This window comes from Pholcus phalangioides, unplaced genomic scaffold (assembly GCF_987345545.1).
Source record: "Pholcus phalangioides strain wild (caught in Gottingen) unplaced genomic scaffold, Ppha-v1.0 ptg000009l_1, whole genome shotgun sequence".
Lineage (NCBI taxonomy): Eukaryota > Metazoa > Arthropoda > Arachnida > Araneae > Pholcidae > Pholcus > Pholcus phalangioides.
In genome coordinates, this window is record NW_028301602.1 from 7,766,532 (window position 1) to 7,787,692 (window position 21,161).

General features: G+C 33.7%; 1 non-coding gene across 1 annotated transcript; it reads right to left on the minus strand.

The window, feature by feature from the left end:
* Positions 1-20,885: 20,885 nt before the first annotated feature.
* Positions 20,886-20,957, minus strand: TRNAA-GGC (transfer RNA alanine (anticodon GGC)). The gene has a single exon. It is a non-coding gene; the product is annotated as a tRNA-Ala (tRNA).
* Positions 20,958-21,161: the final 204 nt, after the last annotated feature.

The window sequence follows — 21,161 nt, forward strand, 5'->3', positions numbered from 1 at the left end:
ATGTATGTGTGGAATCACTTTTAATGCTTTTGCAACTTTTTTTCCAAAGTTTTAAATGGTGTTAAAATCGCATTACATAGTTTTTTTACTCTTGTTTTCAGTCACAAAACCTCCAGAATGATACCAGAGTACTAACTGCACCTGCCATAACATCACATAGCATCAAGTGTATTGTTTAATATGTCGTTTACTACTGTGCCGTAGGGTAAAGGGGAATCGTTTATTAGTCAGTCAACTAACCGGCCAGATAGCTTCCCCACGATGACCGGGAGATGGAATGGCTTCTAAAGCCTGCGTGTATACATAGGTACACGCCTACCCGAATTCCTATCACAAATGCGAGTGACTGTAAACACAAATTGCAAACATATGCTCTCTCGGACTAACATTTGACAGCATTATATATCTTCCCTGAATTTCCTCTCTCGTTCATTATTAAGTCCACATATGCTTACGGATGAGTAGAGGGACAATTCGTGCAAGTTTGTCGCTGTTTATATTCAAAGCGTCCATGATAGGATTCACCTTTTCACTAAAGAAATCAAATTCATAACGTAGGTCTTTTAGAGAGGCCCATGAGGTCTTTTAGAGGACAAATCGAAATTCGGCTTTCAAAATCTTTCCACTGATTTTCCATATTAGCTGATGAGATCCAAAATCACAATTGAATCATATTTACCATAGTTCAGTGAGGTCTTGTTTATTCTTTAAGGTTATTGTCGTTGCACTATCAAATGCTGCATGATGTTTAATTTTACTTAATAATAGTTTATTTTCTAGAACAGTCATATTCATCCGCTGGTCCAGGTAATCAGAAATCACTTTTTTTTAGCCAAATATGAATAGAATTGAATTTGAAACTACCGGGCGATATATATTATGAGGCAGCCAACCCACTAAAATATGCAAATTGTCTTTTTTTTTTGTAGAGAAGCAGGGGTTCTAGTATAATAATAGTAAAACTTTTTTATTTAATCATACATATATTTGGTGGTCACCCATTAAGATCGCCAAGACCAAACTCACAGAAAGTGGAGAGTCCATACAGAGAGATTGGGAAACACACACACACATATAGTTATGCTCTCTCTTGTGGTATTTCTACTGGGACGATTTGACCTTTCATCAACATCTTTCTTCTTTCTGTCAAACCGAGCACAACTTAGGTCTATCGCCACGGACAATTTACTACCTTGTGAGTTGTACCGGAAGTGTAAGTGTGTGTACCTAACAGTCTGAGTGCGTACCTAGTGTTGTTTTTAATTTTTCAGTGCTGCCGTCTATATTTCAGAAGTGAAGTGAGTGAAGTGTAATGACTGAATACTTGTACTGTTTATAGGCCTCATCAACATCATCGGGCAGTGTTTGATGCTGTCCACGGTCATCTAGGTGTCAAACAAACAGTTCAGTTAATCAAGCAACAATTTTTTGACCTAGCCTTCATTTGTGAGCAGAGGCCTGTGTCCTCTCCGAAAAACCAAAGTTCATCGTTATGTAACCAGCCCGCTGTCAGGCTTCGAAATGCCGGATGAACGATTATACCATATTCACGTCGACATTGTAGGACTTTTGCCGCCTTCGAATGGTTCGATCATTTATCGATTCACTAGATGGCCTGAGGTCATCTCCATAAGACATCCGAGCAGAAACAGTTTCCAGAAATTGTTTTCGAACTGTACAGCTCGTTTTGGTTGTCCAGCTTGAATAGGATCGTAGTTGGATCGTCGTCGGCAGTTCGAGTCAGCGCTGTTCAAAACCTTTGCTCACCTTTTGAGTTTCCAACATCTTAGAGCCACGTCATACCAATCTCAAGCGAATGGCATGATTGAGTCATTTCATTAGCCATTGGAGCCATTAAGTCCAGGGATTTTTAATAACTTAATAGTCAATATTATAAATACAATCGATTATTCTGTACTTTTGTCAGTAACTCTATTTCTTAATTTTCATGCAACAAATACAACATAAATATCACGAAAAAGAAAAGTAATTTTAATCACCCACTCTAAACTTTTATAATTACTTTCATGTAGTGGCAATAATTATTTTGTAGAAGAATTATTTGAAAAATCACATTTTGAATTTAAGATATTATAAAAATATTTAAATATATGGAGACCGTTAATTTTTTCCCTTAATACTTTTTTTTATGATGATGGTATATTAGTCAAAGAAGTTGAAAGATTTTTATTAAAATTCATAAAATATAGAAACTCTTTCTAGAGATAATTAATTCAAATGAAAAAAAAAATTCATACCATTTATGGAAATATTTCGTTGAATTTTTGCTTTCGACAAAAAAAATTAATGAAAATTCTAAGTCGGTATGCACGAAGTCGATAGACTACATAACTGACTCTATGAGGATGTTTCACAATTTTATACTAATTAGTATTCATTAAGATGAACAAAAAATTAAAATATATGGATTAATTTCTCCAAGGTGATTTTCGAGAAAAATGTTTTTGAAAGGCTAAAAAAACTAAATATTATTAAAATGAATAACGTCTGATAAATTTTAGCATGAAAGAGATTCATCCAGCACATCAAAAATGATTTTTGAAGAGAAAATTCCATAGCAATTAATATACTTAAATGAGTTTCTTGCTTGACTTAGGATTTCTTTTGATGTGTGCGTGTATTTCAATATCCAAATACAATTTATCATACAGAACTTACTGACAGAATATACAAGGTATTCTGGATAACCTGACCCTTTTTTTGAGAAAAAATATATATATTTAAAAATATCTTAAAGATAAGGAAAAATTACTTGAATCATTTATTTTCAATTACTTACTTAGCAAACGAGATGTACAAGCATACATATACATACAAAGAAAACTTTTCATCCAAGTTGAACATGACTGTCACATACTAGACGATGGGTTATTGATAAAAAAAAAGTACAATGTGTGAAGGGGAGAAAAATACCTATATTATGTATAGGTATACTTGTATATAAACAAAAACATAAATGAGGGAGGAATTGATTGTTAAATATCAAGTAATAGATGGGTGAAAAGGAGGAAAAATAAAATTAGTAGTAACATTATTATGGCAACACGTGGTGGGTGCATGTTTCCAAATCAAATCAAATTCATTCACTTTCCACATACAGATATTTAGATTAGTTTTTTTAAAACATTATTAAAAAAACATTTAAAATATCAAAATTAGAAATAATAAATATGATTTGAATAATTTAGCTACTGCTGGAAAGGCAAAATATTTAAGATGTTGATAAATATAATGGGAAAAAAATCAATTACTTTAATTAGTGTGGGGACAAATGCTTTAAAAAAAACAAAAGATTAAAAGTGCATGGAGATATCAGGTATAGCATGGTACATCAATAGACAATAGATATCTTTTGAGGTAATTTTTTGTAAGTGTAAAGAGCGGAAGCATTCTTAATTTCAATTGGAAGAGAGTTATAATAAAACTTAGGTATCAGGTAAGAGAAATTTGAAAGGAAAGGTTTCAAAGTTGTTGTTTTTTTACTCACTACAAATTTCTATATGCATACCTCCACCTCTAGTGACGCGAATGATGTCGAGCCTATATATAATTTCTTGCCATGTTTTATCAAAAATGGGTGTTTAAAAAAATATATTTTTTTTATAATTGATTTTTTTTCTGTTGGGCTGTTGCCACTAAACGTTTTAATTAAATTTGTGGATTTTTTTTTTTATTTCCCCATACCTGCACTTACATAAAATTCTGGTTGGCCCAGAAGTCCTGACCTGTTTTAAAAAAACCAAATCAGTTAAAGATGAATACAAACGGCTTAAATCATTCAAAAGAGAAGGTTTCAAAGTTGTTTTTTTACTTTTATTCATTTTGCTTCCATTCATCGTAGCACCCATGTTACAAATGACATGGCAAGAACGGTATATAAAAGATTGACATCCTCCATGTGTCACTGAAGGTGTGCATGTAGCAATTTTGTAGTAAGTAAAACTTTAAGGCATTTTTCTTTCAAAAGGTTCAATCCGTTTGTATTTAATAGTTTTTTTTTCGAAAGGGGGGGGGGGGTCAGGACTTCTGGAACACCCTATATGTCAGTTCTCAGTGATAAATTTGAATACACAGGGTGTCCTAGAACTGCGCACACAGAATGGGAAGTGGTTGATATCGATGGATAGACAAAACGTAGAACCCGTTCAAATAAACAGTTTTCGATATGGAACTAGGGTCGTAAATGCCTTCTATATTCAGCGAAGGTTAACATGGAATTAAAGTCACTGTCGCCAAAAAAGGCGGGGAAAAAGTTTCCTAAAGTGACACTGGGATTGAGGGTGGGAAATATTTCAGAGAATACCATTAGATAGATAGAGAGAGAGAAAAAGCGATTTATTTTTCAATATCTGCCTGCGCCTGGAAGGAAAACATTCTGATGTCGCTCCTTATAAAAGAAGCAAGGTTGCCATATTTTGCTGACTTCTGAAGTAGGTAAATACACGCATCCCCCGAATAAGTGGATTGCAATTCAGGGTTCCATCGAAATTTTTTTTGTCTTGTCATATAAATTTTAGCAGTAGAAATTCAGGGCACCCTGGAAAAAGCAAAGAAATTTAGGAAAATAATATTTTTTTTTGTTTTGAGCTTTCAAAAGAGAAGAAAAAAAATCATTGATTGTAACAATATCGAAGGATTTGTCCTCTTCCATCTTGATTGGTCACCAAATTACCGATTTCTTTTCGTTATTGCATGTGTCGGAACCACATTCACATCTTTTGCTGTCTCATCTAATAGACGGAATTCCCTGAAAGGAAGATTTGGCAGCATATTGACGACAATTATTCTAAGAAAATCCTTTTCGTCCGGGCAATGGGGCAGTATAGGCATGGAGAAAATATATATAGATTCCAGACGAGATTTGCCGATTACATCGCTGAGTTTTCAACTTCTTTTGTGAGGTAATCCTTTACCTAAAGCTTTCGATAAAAAGTTTTCTTTCTCTATGCTGAAAGTAGGAAAAAGTAAGGCAGAAGGGTACACCGGAATTACATTGTAATGCCACATCTCTAGGGAGACCCCTTTGGGTTATGTTAAGCCCGTTCCCGTTCCTAAGAAAGGTTTATTTATCCTGAGATTTTCCTGTGGAAAGACGAAAGACTTAAATGGAACTTCAAAAAGAAACTCGGGGGTGCACCTAAAACTGCTTCTAAACGAAATATCCCAGCACATTTAGTACATCAGCACTAAGGGGAAACTAAAAGGCATATTGTTCGTCTTTCTTTAATAACCAATAATATATATATAGATTTTTTTTCCTTTTATATTAGATAGATAAGGATACTTTCGACCCCCCCCCCCAAAACTACACCATGGGATTACTTGTCAAAAACTAATGTGTGAAAGTATTTCCAATTTTTTTGACTCGACCAATAATTCTTAGCGCTTTAAATATTGATTACGCCAATTCAAAATCCTGCCAAATTCATCAAATAAATGTACACCAAACGTATGACTTAGTGTTTTTAAAACTGAAAACAATAGCATTGTTTTAAGTTTGAAAACAATGCTAATACAACCCTCAAAGAAAAACAAGAAAGCTAAAGATGTGCAAACCAGTCTTTCCCCCTTGCATTTTAGCTCAAAGATTTGACGTAAGAGTGAGGAGAAAAATTTTCACATTTTTGGCAAAAAAGTGTCGATTTTGGTTAAAAAAAATTTTAAATAGTTTGCATTTGGCTAGCACTTTATAAATCTGGGGATAAGTTTGCCAATATAGAGGGCGAAGGTAACAAAGCTATAGCATGCATGAAGAGAAAAAGTGCCAATCGTGAAAGAAGACGATCGAACTTGGCTTGTAACGGTACTGAATATTTCAGTTCATTTTGAAGAAGCTGCATGGACACAAATTTACTTTCTTTGGATGCTTGGAGCATAACTGACCTGATAACACGTCATCGCACGACCACGTCACGAATCTTTAAAAAATTATATTTCCCAAAATAGTTGATCCTAAAACGGGAAACACTTTTCCACATTAGTTTCTGGCAAGAAATCGCTTGGTGTAGTTTTCTGAGAGTATATATTTTGTATAATGTAAAAAATATGAGTTGAAAACTTCAAAAATATTAGGAACAATAAATAAATTTGAAAATGAAATTAAGAACGTCGATGGACCATACGATGATGACGGATTTTAAATCAATATAAAACATAATTAAATAAAATGTATAGCATTATTATTGTATGTTTACATTAATTATGCATATAGTCTTTGCATAATACAATTGATTTGTGGTACTTGCTTAGAAACCTATAGAGACATTTGATTCAGAAACTTCCAAATACTACGTGAATACGTGATACTATTATAACGTAGAGCCTAATCCTTTCAGAGTGGGATGCGTCCCTCGACGCAGTGAAATGTTGCAAATGCAAATTATGCATTTTCCAGCATGCGCATGGAGTTCAAACTCACTGTCATCGATACGCTACCGAAATAAAGATGGGAAATATACCACTACACCGTCTGACGTGCTTAAAACGATTCGTATATCATAGAATTTTGTTGTGGAGCGATGGAGGCGTTCCATTTTTCCTGACGCTGAGTTTCCATGAAACATAATTTACTACACCTCGGCCAAAGAAGTTTCATGTCGAAAAATTTTCGCCCTCATCAAAATTTAAAACAGAGAACAGTTTTAGTAATCTGTGCTAATACTTCTTCAAATCTCTGGTAATTTATTTTTGGCTCTCACTGATAAAAAACACCTTGAAATTTTGGACAGAAATAAAAGTACTCTTAAAAATTATATTTTCGGCTAACACTCATACTATCTATCAAAATTGAAATTTATTTTTTTAAATGAAGAATATTCCGTTTAATTTTGAATTCTATGGACGTAAAATCTTCAGCATTTCCTTGCTCAAATTATCAGTGAAGTGACTTTTAAAATGAAATCGAAACTATCAGAATACTATCATCATTAGAGTAGGGCTAGTACATTCATGCTCTAAAAACTTCTAAAATATGTTCTATAAAAAATTCATTTAAGCTCTTAAAAATCTGTAAATATGTCCGATAAAACGAAAAATATGTCCAAAAATTTTTCATTCCTATCTTAAATAAAATTAGTTTTAGCAAAATAATATTATAATGAGAAGTGTTGATGCAGTCTAAATTATTTTGAATCATTACTTATTGTATGAACAAAAGTTCTTCATTTATTGGTTAATCTCATCCAACCAAAATTTCCCTTTTGAGTAAGTTTTTCCTAACAAATTCAGAATCAATGAGCTACCATCTATAGGTGAAAGTACCTAGCCAAGTACGGTATTTAGCTATAGAAAAGCATCGCACAAAATTAAAGTAAATAAATAAATAATTCTTTTTATTTGATAAAAACTCTCAAAATTTCCCACAAATGTTAAAAATTCCCCCCATTTACCAATTTTAGCCAAATTTTTCCACGAGTTACCATCACCGACACCGATTCAGATGATTAATTTATTTACTTATCTCCTTGAAGGGCTAGTATTTTTATGCTCCAAAAATTCAATGTAATTGCTGATGAGTTGAAAAACCTCAATTTAATGATTTTTTATCAATCATCACAGCAAAAAACCAGTCTGAAGAGGATTGGAATAACGAGGAAAAAATTTACTTTCTACCGAAAATGATTAAATATGTAAAATATGCCTTGAAATTTTGAAAATACGCTCTATCGCGTAATAACAGCGAAATATGCAAAAAAAATAGAAAATATGCAAAGACATAGAAATCCGAGCCCTAACCATTAGGTTGTCGAAATTGAATACGAGTTAGTAATGAACATAAAGAAATTTTCAGAAAAAAAAGTTAGTGATAAAAATATTTCAGACAATTCAAATCGATGATTAAAATAGCAATGAATGTTATCCCATATATTACCATGACCTCGTTGGTTAAACATTGTTTATTACTTTGGCCTATTCTTTTTTGTTTGTTTAATAACAATAACAAACCATAATATTTTTAATATTTTTAAAAAAAATATAAAGGAATGTGTGGTTTATTTTTTGTGAAAAATTTCATCATATGGTATTACTTTATTATTTTAACCGTAGCATAAAAAATTCCATAATCACATTGATTTTTCATATTTCCACTGAATTTGATTAATTGATATTTAAAAGGATGAAAAAATTCTCTTTCGAAACATTTATTAATATAATCCCGAATTACAAAATAATAGAAAAGAAACGACACAAAAAGGAATTTTTCTCTTCTTTTCCTAAAGGATTTGCTTCTAGGAACTGGAACATTTGTAATCACTAGAGAAGAAAAGGATTAAATCTGATCTTAAAGTAACACTCATTACTTATTTAAGAAACGTATTTCTTGAAAATTCTACCAGTGAAATTTTCGTAACGAATTCGTAAAAGGATGAAGTAAAATCCGATTTCGCTGTTAGTCGTTTCACGATATAATCACTTGGTTGTCAACATAAAATTCTTGTCTAGATTTCTTCCAGGTGAGAAACAGAATCGATCTCAAAATGGAAAATAATCTTAAGACGTATAAACTTTCCTCAAAAGAATTTTGTTTTGTTATAATCCAATTATTGCTGTATTTTAAAGTACAAAATTCCAGCTTTTAACTCTTTCATATGCTTCGTTGATAACGCAATCGTGCTTCAGAATATATTTACCAAAATTAAAATCTTAATTTCGTTATAGAAATAGTGTAATATTTATTGAAAATCATCATGTATTTTAATTCAAAAAAACTGGAATTTTTTTAACAAATCCAATTTGAACTGGAGAAAATATATAAATCTATTGACAAGTGAGTAAAAACATTAATGATAATTTTTAGTTTTTTTGTTCCCATCTAAACTGGTTTTAGTAGACTCGATTTACATATTAAATGTGAAAAATTTTGGATATTTAGGGAAAAATTTCACGAATCACCATTATGCAATTTCGGTATCATTCACCTGTAAATGTTTTGGAATTATTATTTGTATTTTATAATGTATTTGTGAAGTATGTATCAACATTTAGTATGAAATTATTAAGCTATGTTAAAATTATTTTTTGCCTGTTATTCTATAGGAAATGCATAAAAAAGATATGAAGTGGTGTTTTAATCAGTATCAACATATTGTCAAAATCAATGGAAAAAAATGAAAATTTGATGTAGGCTCCAATTACTATAAAATTACGATTTATCTAAGAAATAAGAACAGTATAAATATTACCTACAACTTTTTTTTTCTTCTAACAATATCTATTGTCATCAACAATATTGTCGAGTTAGCAAAAATATTTTGAACAATTGAATCCTGTAGAAATGTGAATTGGTATGTTATTGTTTGTTTGTGTGGATTTTCTGCAATGCACAAGAATAGCAAAATGAGATGAGAAGAAAAACACAAAAATCAATAGTTTGCTGAAAAGAACTTTTTTTTCCCTTCATATTTATCATTCCTAGAATTCCTTACGATCAATGCATATTTTCTCAGAATTGTTTTTCTCGGAAATGGGTTTTTTTGTGAAAAGAGATTTGGTTCTTGCAATTTTGATGGGAGTCAACATTTGATCATTTACGTTTGACTTTATTCTCTCTAATATCCAGTCAGACGAAAATGCTCCCGAAATGTATTTATTCTCTCTCGGCTATAACTTTTATCGTGGCCATCGATGGTCAATAAAATGAAATGGAGTCTCAGGTATAAAAATTAAAAGCTGAATTTCTGCAGAAAACCCTGCTGTAATAAAAAAGCAAAACTAAAATCCCCCAAAATGTAATATCTCGTTGGAACAAATCAGGAAAGCCAGGGTAGTTATGGATATCCTTTAAGAAGGTGAATTTCTAGAGAGCGGTGGATTTTTTTTTAAATTTTTAATTTTTCACCAATTCCAATTGACTCATAGTAAGCAAAATAAATTTTGTAATCTCTATTATGAGCAGTGTTGTAACGGGTGTCTCATGAATTCATGAATAGTTTCAAAATAGAAATTTTTAGTTCCTAAATATTTTCATAAAAATTGGAGTGGTTGATATCTTTGAATACTGTTTGCGAAATTTTTATTCGCGCAAGGGGGAATTATAATGTTGGCACAAACAAAAATTGGTTAAATTTTTTGTCAATAGAGAGCGCTGAAACCAAAGCAAATTTTTGGAAATATTCAAGTCAGAGTCGTATAAAACACAGAGTGTACGATTAACGGCACATTTATGAATTTTCCTATTACTAAAGCTCACTCAAGGCTTTCATTGCGATGTTGGTATTGGTGTATAAATCACTATCGGGGAAGTTGTTTTAGCTCAGCCACGATTCACCGGATGAAGCTGTATGAACGTTTCGGACGCAGAAGAGATTGAAGAAAGATTGATTTTCTTTCGTGCAGTGTCCTCTATCGGCAAAAGTTGAAACATTTTCTGTTCTGAAAAAATTTCCTCTTCGTGAGAATAACTTTTTATTCCGAACTGCATTCAAATCTACCAATCCCACTTTCATTTTTATTAATTTTTGAACTATTCATTAATTTTTGGGGATACCTTGTACTTATTCTTGACCAACTGACATTCTGTGAGCTCAATGTAAAATTTTCTTACATCAGCCGGGAATCTGATGAATGCCTATATAACAATAGATAGGTATTCCATTATTGCTCCACCGATGCCTAGTAGAACTAGCATCAACAAAATAAGGGCACTTCTATAACATCGTTGGGGTCACTGCTGTGACAATAGTGTGTGTGGAGATTAAGTCAAGCATGACGCGAACACGCAAAAAATAAAATGCCGAGTTGTTTGCTTTCAAATTCGGAAGAAACGTGGCAGGTTTTTTTTGAGCACGCATTCTCTCTCTGAAACAAACTTACGATAAAGCCCATTTACACGCGTCAAGTAATTTTGTAGTCAAGTGATTTGGTAGTTAAATAGATAAACCGTGTCGACTAATAAAATCAGTACGTTATCAAGTAGTGAATGATAATTGCATAATACGAGGTCCCGTCCATTTTGCGTATGCACATAGGGCCCACATAACCAAAAAAATAATAATAAACCGGATTCTATTCTTGTCTACTTGGCAACTTAACCAAACTCGTGGAAACGGTCCTAACGTGTGCATATATAATGAAGTACTTGATTACTCGGTATTGAGTTAACTACTAAAGTTACTTGACGCATGTAAACGGGCCTTTAGGTATAAAACACAAACACGGCACATTCCGATGCGCATCAATTCGTAAAAGGCTCCTCAGAGGAGGATGTTCAAAAGGTGCGTGTGAGTGGTTTAATTGTATATGTAGCTCTGCCCGAAATAACTAAAGTAGGTAAAAATCTAAGCATATCCCGTTTGGGTTTATATTATTCCAAAATGTCTCGCTGTGTACCCGGGCTATTTATAAGATAACATATCGTAAACGGCAGACTGAAATTTGCAATTCAATTTCACCTAACTACTACTTTACCGCACACCAACTCCAGTCATATGGCAATTTCCAACTAGCGGGGTTGGGTGGAAAATAAAGGCGCGATCCACATCGGTGGTCGCCTCAGGGTCAATAGGTAAAGAACTTTGCTGAGATGTTCTTTTGGTTGGATTTGAACCCACGGACCTTGACGACAACTTTCATAGTGGAAGACGAGCATATTACCACTGCGCCACCCCCGCGCTAATTTCTCCTGCCTAGAATGTAACTCACCCTTTAGGTACAAAAAAATAACCGAGTCGCAACTACCCTTTATATGAAAACAATATAAAAAATACAATACTTTAATCGATATTTTTTTCATCCATTTATCAAATTATATCAAGTGAAAATATGAACTGGTACATGTTAAATAGGTAAAGATAAACGGTTTTTTCCTCTCCTCTGCGTTTATATAACACAGTAGCATTATACTTCAGTTTAACTCATAACCCAAAAACAAATCAAAATTCGCTCGCTCAAGAAGTGTTCTGCGTTTATAGTTCTCGTATCGCCTTAGAGCTCGATCGAATGGGGAGTTTAAGGCATTTCATGATTAATTTAGGACGTCCAAAGACATATCAAACATTTCCCATAAGTATCTTGAATTTTATCATGGTTACCCGTATTTACACCAATGAAGTGCATTTGTAAAATTTCAATATGAAAGCTCGAAACACACACCAGATCTATCACTTATTTTACTGCAACCTAATGTAATTTTTTTTCTCAGAAACTGAACATGTTTATGGATGAGAACATTAAAATAGGCGACAAAATGCAATACACATTTCCACAGCCAAGAAATAAGGTACATTTTATATCCTATGGCCCATTAAAGCCGTGCATAAGAAATGCGTTATCCTCATATCAAACCATTTACATACCCAGAATAATATTTGTAAAGTATTTATTTTTCTAAAATAATCCAAAGCTATCGTAAAGATGATTTTTCTACGAGTGGGATATTTAAAACGATATAGGTTTGTCCCATGTATTTGAAGGTTTCTTTTGGAATTTCATATATTCATGTGTGCAATTCGTCAGTAGGAATTCTCATCAATTTTTAATCTGTTGAAAAACAACTATCTCAATATTTGATATGCATTCTGAAATTAAGCAAAAAATTATGTTCGGGAAATTATACTGAATCGCGTTTATAGAACAACTTCATTGCTTTTTTTTTGATTTATGAAAATTTAAGCTGCTTATACCAGATTACGAGTTATTCAAATACAGTAATTAGTATTTCGATAAGATCCGTACTAGCATTTAATTCTCGAATAAATTATTTTTATATGATTTCTTTTTTTTTCTTTTTCAGGAATGCAGTATGAAGATTTTAGAATATTCCGAAGTTATAAATGCATGATAAGTGAGGGGAAACGTTTCATTTTATAAAACTGTAATGAAGATTCGTGCTTCAGTTCAAAATGTGTAATTAGAGATATTTTGGATGTAAACGCTCTCCATGAATCATGAATTAATTAATGTATAAGACCGTGTAATGGATCGATTCTTTGTGATTGCACAGGCCTGAAAACTCCTTTCCTTAGGAGCTGTTGAGAAACTCTTGTGCCTGCCTCTTCGTATCATATCTCGATCTCCGAAGTTCAATTAAGTGTGTTCTAATTAGAAATACCAATTACTTCATGTGATTGCTGTTCTAGATCTTAATATCGTTCTTTTTTTTTTCTTATAATATTTTAAAAAATCGATAGCGTGAAATGTGTTTTCGTTGATGAATCTTCTCTCGAGCTGGAGAGAGAACAATTTTCTATTATTTTTAAGGAGTTTATGAAAACACGTGAAGTGAAACAATTAATATTAATGGGTGCTAAGAAGACTAATCACTTCAGACGGCAGCATCGTTTCCGTTCAGTAGATGGTGCTTATGTGATCCGATGATTTCCTCGAGCTCTCATTATCGCAAGTTTTTAACGGACTTTCATTAGTGTTTCTGTTTCATTATTTTTATGAACTGATACACTGCACTGATATTCATTAAAATTCAATTATGAAAATAAGTGTTTGTCTGCTGGTTTATTTCTATGAAAATGTTAATTTATAGTAATTTGCGATCATCGTAAAATATAATTATTATAGATACATATAGGGTACAAATCCTTCTATCGGCCGATTTGTTGAGATAAGAGTTGGGGTAAATCGAGAAGCTATCCATACTTAGAATAAGACAACCATAAGTATTATTTATGGGCATTGTATAATATTTTATCACGTGTATATATTGTTTATAATTGCATTTTTAATTGGGTTGCTGTATTTTTGAAATGGATGACATCCCTATTTTAATGGGCATCTTTTTGTCAGCCACCTCGTTGGGCATTTTGCGTGCTGTGGCGTTGTATTTGTATAAACAAGGTCTTGAATAGCATAACGTGAAAAAAAAAAGTCAAATTTTTCATCGGATAAACACCTATTTATAATTTTTTTATCAATATAATATTATTCTAAGAATTATTATCATTGTTATAGATATTTTTTCTAAAAAATTAACACATTCTAATTGTTTGGAAAAAAGAGTACGTTCAATACTACATAATATGTATTTTTAAAAAATGATTTTTTTTTCTCAACATCAGTTGTATCTCGATGAATTTCAGTCAAAATCGATTTCTCACACCACTCTATTCCAAGGTTTGTTACCATCTGGGGATATATGATGAGTCATTCAGGGGTCTTCTTAAGAAAAATAATCAGAAGCTGGGGAAATAACGAGTAGAGTACGGAATAAGGAGAGCAAAACATTTCTTTATACGGTGTTTGAGGGATGAGAAGGGGATGAAGGGAGGTTAAAACCCCCTTCATTCCCGCATAGAATGTAGTAATTCATTTAGAGTCCAAAAATGGCTAAGAATGTCCACGTGTATATGGATTTTTTTTGCTTCGCAGGAAAAAAGAATTTCCTATATTGTATATAATAGTACGTTATTTTGGTATTCTGCACATATTTCGAAATTCCGTGCACAGAGAAACAGGTCAGCGCAGGGTAAATGAAAGACAATATCCTCGTTCACATGTACAATAAAACATCCCGGGAAGTTCCCGGTAACGGGGATTTTCGCTACAAACCGTTCACATAACGTTAAGTTTATGCCGGTAATCCCCCCTCTTTCCAGAAGTCGTCACTGGTTACGTAGGTTGAACGGCAGTGATTGATTCAAGATGGTTGACGAAGGAGCTTATAGCAGTTTTCGCGGCGCAAAGAATTATGGGAGAAAAGGTCGGTGTCGACCTCCAATCCACCCCATGAAAGATGGGCTTTTTTTTATGAGCTTCTCACCCACCTTTTTCTTCCCTACGAGGGGAAAAAGTTGTCATGCCGGTAATTACCACCAAAACGACCCCTCCAATCTTGCACATGTGAACGGGGCTAATATAACCCCCATCTAGAAGAAAACAAAGTTGGATGGCTACATTTCATGTAGGATAACAAATTTTGCGATCGTACTCAGATATGATAATAACAAATTTTGCGATCGTACTCAGGTATGATAATAACAAATTTTGCGATCGTACTTAGATATGATAATAACAAATTTTGCGATCGTACTCAGGTATGATAATAACAAATTTTACGATCGTATACCATTAAAATTGTCATCCCATCAAATATGGTCATTCTAATCATAATTTATACACGAGTCAGACCAAGAACTTCTCCAACGCAATCTCAATTCCCTCTCCCTATGGTGCTCCATATGGCAAATGCTTCTCAACATCTCTAAAACGGTTCTCGTGAGAATTTCACTTAAACTTTCGCGTCTCGAATTTTCATACTCTATCAATAACCCCTCTATATATCAAGTTTCTCAATATAAATACCTCGATGTCATCATGTCAGCAGACCTGCGCTGGAATAAACATAACGATTATATCTACCAAAAATGTCTCAATAAACTCTTCTTCCTTCGCCGCAACATTAAACACTATACTCGCGATGTTCGACTCCTCTCTTTTATTAAGGACAGCTTTTACTTTTCCAGTCTTTTCCTTCGTCTCCGAAATTTGGGACTCTTGCCCTGCTAGCAATAGCGAGAAGCTGGAATACAAAATAAATCCGCCCATTTTATAAACGACAGTTCATCCGCCCGTGTCTGTTTCCGAATTAAAACGTGAACTTAATCTTCTCCCTCTAAGCACTCACCGTGTTTTTTCTCGATTAACCATGCTCTTTAAAATTCGCCATGGCTATTTAAAATTCACCATGGCTATTTAAATTTCGATATATCCGGTATTATCTCCAAGCCAACATGTTTCTCTAGCAGACTTGATCATCTACATAAGTTAAATCCTATATCTGCTTCCACCGACTGCTTTAAATTTAGCTTCTTTCCACATACCATGGCTAACTGGAACTTACTCCCCTGCACTTTCGTTGATTCACCACGCCATTTATATTTTCAAAAAATGTAAAACATTTTTTTCTGTCACCATCAACCTCATACTTATGTATAGACCTCGGCCAACATTATTGTATAAATAAATAAATAATGACATATATTAAAGTCTGATCGAATTTTTTATATCTAAAAAGTCTTGCAAACGTAACCGATTGGCTCGTCAGACCTACTTTACTCGAAGGAGCATAGCTAGTAAACTCACCCAATGTAATTGAACCTTTACGCGAAATACAAATCAAATCCAGTGCCTCTTTCAAGGAATTAGGTATATATACCCCCATATGACAGAATAATACGCTATCCAAATTTACATTGCACACATCAAGGAACATGCAGCGATTTCGTAAGTAAAATTCAGATAAACTTGTAAAATCATTCACTTTTAAGCTTTCGCCATCGGTGTATTTGAACTCAGAAAGATTTGAGCAATTGAATGAATCGAAGTTGCCGCGTTTTCTGATAGTAATATCCAATATACCCAAATTTAACATTCAAAACAGTTCAAAAGTGTCCCTCCTGTATGAAAACACGAGATTCTGCAGGCACTGAATATAAATATCTTAAACAAGCATTTAATATTATGCGTATGCGTAGCGCAATTTAATTTTACGGAAAGGGTGTACACAGTCCGATGTCATATCACTAATATAACTGACTACAAAGAACACCCGGGAGAACACAATGTTCCACAACATTCAAAATATTAGATTTCGAATGAATAAGATTTTTATAAAAGTCTCTCTCGTGTTCTTTCAGCGCGTTTATATGAATCTTTCGGAGGTTTTAAACGAAATACGTGAACAACACGTGCGAATAATTCGCATTCGTTGAATTCCTGTCTCTCATCTCTGTTCAAATTCAACCGAGTTAGAAGTTTCATTTAATAAGTACATTCTGAGTTTAATTTCAATCTCACAATTCAGTTTCCATCCAACGTTACGCTAGATGTTGTGTTCTTATGGCCTCATCGTTCAATTTTAATCGCGGAGTGTTATTTGCTGTTTGAATTTTCGACGGTGATGTCAACATCCGAAACTTGTCCCTACCCGTAAAATAATCTCGCTACGTGGCAGTCACCATTCAAAGGTCACCACCCGTTAATTGCTTAATTGATGTTTCGATCAAACAACGAGACAACTCGGGCATCATTCGTACATTTGGGAGGAAGGAATCACTCGCGGCTTTCGTGAATAGCTAATTCCTACATATATGTCATCGTATAACGATTTTGGGATTCCGTGTTCGACACTGTAGGAGAGATAACGTTCTAGCCGGTGTTTCATTCGTTACGTTAGTATCTAGAATCATTAATTTCACCCTCATTTGGAAATACAATACTTTGTGAAAGCTAATGAATTCTGATAATATAATCTCCACACTCCTTCCATGAAAATCTCACTCTCCATGCTCAATAAACCCAAACTCATCCCCGCTGTTTGATCACACGCACACATACCAATGCTGACTTATCCCTCCCCCCCCCCCACTCCATCCCTACCGTCCCAGAAATTCCGTAGATTTCGAACCCATTTTCAACATCAAACATTTACTAGCTTGAAAGTGAGTGTCTTGTTTGCTTAGGAATTGAGATATTAAATCTGTTAGTCATAATACATGCAAATGTTTGAAATGGAATTATTCACTATATCGGGCTCGTGAGATAACTCACGAGAAGGTTATCCCCTCTTCTGCATTTCAAATATTCACTTACTTAATATCCATATTCCACGTGTCTAAATTTCTGGAGTAGTTCACGCAGTGTCAACGTAACAACGAATTTTGCTATTTTGCTTCACATTCTGCATTTCCGATTCTATTTCTTCCGGTTATTCAATCGATTTCATTCCTTTCCTTTTTCCAATTTCCACTATAACAATGTTTATCTCTATTTTGACACTAGAAAGACGAATCGGGCGGCTTTACCTAGGAAGACGCACAGGGGGGCCTCTCTGTGACCCCCATGGCTTTTTCCAGTAATTTTTGAACATCTTATTATTTTAGACCCTGGTATAGTATTTTTATGACAGAAAGAGTTGTAACACTAAGAATTAGTGGGTGAAACCATTTATCTATCAATCTATTTTTATTATGATTTAGTTTTTTGAGTACACGATCTCTCTTGGTGTGCGTCAGCGTGGGGGAAACTCGAGACTAGGCGATTTATATTTTATATATTACCCATAAAATTTCAGTGTTACATCGTTTTGATTATGATCAACGAGTGTGATTTTTCTTCATTTTTTCGCAGTTGGAAGCACCTGAAGATGATCTTTCCGAAAGGTTAGACAGATATTAATAAAATACAAAAAAATGCAGATAATACCAGTCATGTGAAATCAGTATCTGTAAGAAATGAGTTTGTATAAAATATTTTTTTATCCTTGACGGCTTATATTGGCGAGAAAGTCCCACTATATTCCATACACTTCAATTTGCAGCAGTTTCTTCGCAACCGGCAGACGGGATCTCAGTGAGATCACGGATATTTATGGAATTGAATTGACGTTATGGGTATAGTTCTAGGTTGTTTTTATGACTTCAGTATGGTTAGCGTTCATTGTTTCCAGAAGCGTTTTGTTTTGCATCAGCTGAGGTAACTTTTGGATGTATAATTTCATTCTGATTAACACATCCATCATCAATGCTGTTGCTTACTTCACAAATGTTTTGCCCCTGGGGTAGTTTCCATTCTCGTCTGGATTCTCCTTATCAGCACCACTCCATTTTTGTTTTTCTCTGAAAACAAACTTTTAACTTCTGAAAACGTTCCTCTTCGGTGAATCGGCGTCTTTTATGAAATTTCAACAGCAAGTAGTCTTAAGCACATGGATATTTCTCCTTTACAGAACGAAACAAGTTCTCACACAAAATATGACAAAAATTACTTTGCAGCCAAATCTGAGACACATGCAGACCGACATATGCAGAAAAGAATGAAAGTATGAAAAATCTCAAGAATGGGTATTACACCGTATTAGATGCACAAAGAGACTACCAGAAGAATTTTGACTTTGCAAAAATCAATTGCAATAATTGTGGTAGTTTTATGTGGTGATGTGTGATAACATACATGGGACACTCAATGTGATTCCCTTCCGTATTTCTAGATATATCCATTCGTATATCCGTTGCTAAAAAAGTTAATTAAAAAACTTCAGAGAGAATAGAATAGAAAAAGAGAACATGGTAGTTGTGAGGGGGGAAAATCAAGCAATTTTTAACTCTTTGGTTTACTCTTATAATGAAATATGAGAGCATAAAGAACGCGCAGGGTCACACAGACATGATCCGTCTTTCTAGTGTAAAATAATGTTAATAGGTTCAGCGATCTTATAGTTTCAGTATATGGGGATCTTCAATGCATGACCCGCGCGCCATGGGCTAAAATCTAATTGAGTTTTGAGGAACACGAGGACTGTGTAAAAAAAGTTTTTAGTTTCTATTTTTTATTTTATTTTAATGTACTACCCCTTGAAACACGAATGACATATCTGAGTACTTCGTGTTATTTGGATTCGTATTTCAATTGAAAGTAGGATCAACGGTTCGCCAGTAAAGTTCCATACCTCGTGTTTTCTATTCACCCTGTATATAATGTAACTCTTGAACATGCTTACATGTTCAAAAATTAAAAATTTTTTTTATTGTATGACATACTGTATTTTCACTCTCGAAACTGGTACAAAGTCATTTCCGTACTCATTTTGAGCATTTTTTTGGATCACAACCATACTCCTATGACGAACGGTTGATGAGATTAAGGCCGAATTAGGACTTGCAGGACTGTATATCATAGTCTTGAAATACCTAGGCCTACTTCATTTTCTAGCGAAGTCATTGAATCTTTGGCATCGTATCAGCGGTACTGCCTCAACTTCATGCTTGCCTTTTTTTTTAACTCGACACGAGAACACTTCCTTTCTTCTGACTTCCAACAGAAACTTTCAATGTTTGTAAAAGAATATACAACATCAAATTTAATAGATCGAATTTCCGTTTACGTCTATGTTTTTAATGCTAGGACATGCAAGAAGAAGGAAAAAATTCTCACGGGATTTCATCAGCTTCTTGAAGAGATAAATCACAGGGTATTTTAACAACTCCGTGTATTTACTCACGTAACTCTGTTGTTTTTCACAGAACGTGCCCTGAATTGCAGCATATGTGCGTGACTTCCGAAGTAGACAATCAAAATAACTTTGACTAGCTGATTTTGTTGTTACATACTGCTCAGACTGGATATGAATTTTCTTCGAGGGATTATTATATCATAATATATTTTAGAAAATTAAGCGTGATTTTTAGGAGCGTTTACTAATAAATTATGAAGAAAATTGCATAACAAAATGTTTTTTCCTTATTGGCCATAAAAATTTTAGTCATATTTTAGTTGTTGTTTGATTGCACTGCATAAAAGTGTGATTTTCTGTTTTCTTCAGAATTACATTGTTATCTTACTATTAAATACAATATTCAACATTTGTGTTTTTGATTGACTAGCGTTGAAAACGGTTGCTATAGTCAAGAGGAATAGGCTTTAAGATGTGATTTTTATTTTCTATCTTTTCTTCTTTTCATATCCCTTACTTTTCCTTATACTTCCTTTTGTTAGTCTTTGTTCCTTCTTATTTGCTCCTATATTTTTCACAACTTTATCCATCTTCAATTTTTCTACACTCTCTCTTATTTTCATATCATCATTCATTTCATATTCATTCATTCTCTCTGATTTTCATTTCATTCTTTTTTTCTTTACTTACATTGTTCTTTTTCTTTATTTAATTCTCTTTTTTTTTTCTGTATGTTCCTTAATCTTTTTTTTTCTAACTCTTTCTCATCATTTTTCCTCCATCTCATTCTTATCTTTCGTTTTTTTTTCTTTATCGTTCTCCCCTCTTTATTATCTTCTATATCTTCCCTTCCTCCTCTTATCTTTTCTCCTTCATTTTCTTATCTTCCATTTTTTCCTCCCGTCGTTCACGGAAAGACTGGTTATTTGTGGAGATGAAGATTAAAAGGAAGGAAATTCATCACTGCCCCCACGGGGACTCGAACCCCGGTCTCTCGCTTGCCGGACGAGTGCTCTACCATCTAAGCTATGGAAGCAGATAGAATATTTCAACCTTGGAGCGTATATATATGATGAAAGGCACCGTACATGGACGGCGTCAACAATCAACTAATAGCTCGTGAATGACAAAGGCCAATCAGATGGCCATATGCATATAGAAACGTCCTCTCCACTTGTCAATACAAGATTCATCGAAAGACTGGTTATTTGTGGAGATGAAGATTACAAGGAAGAAAATT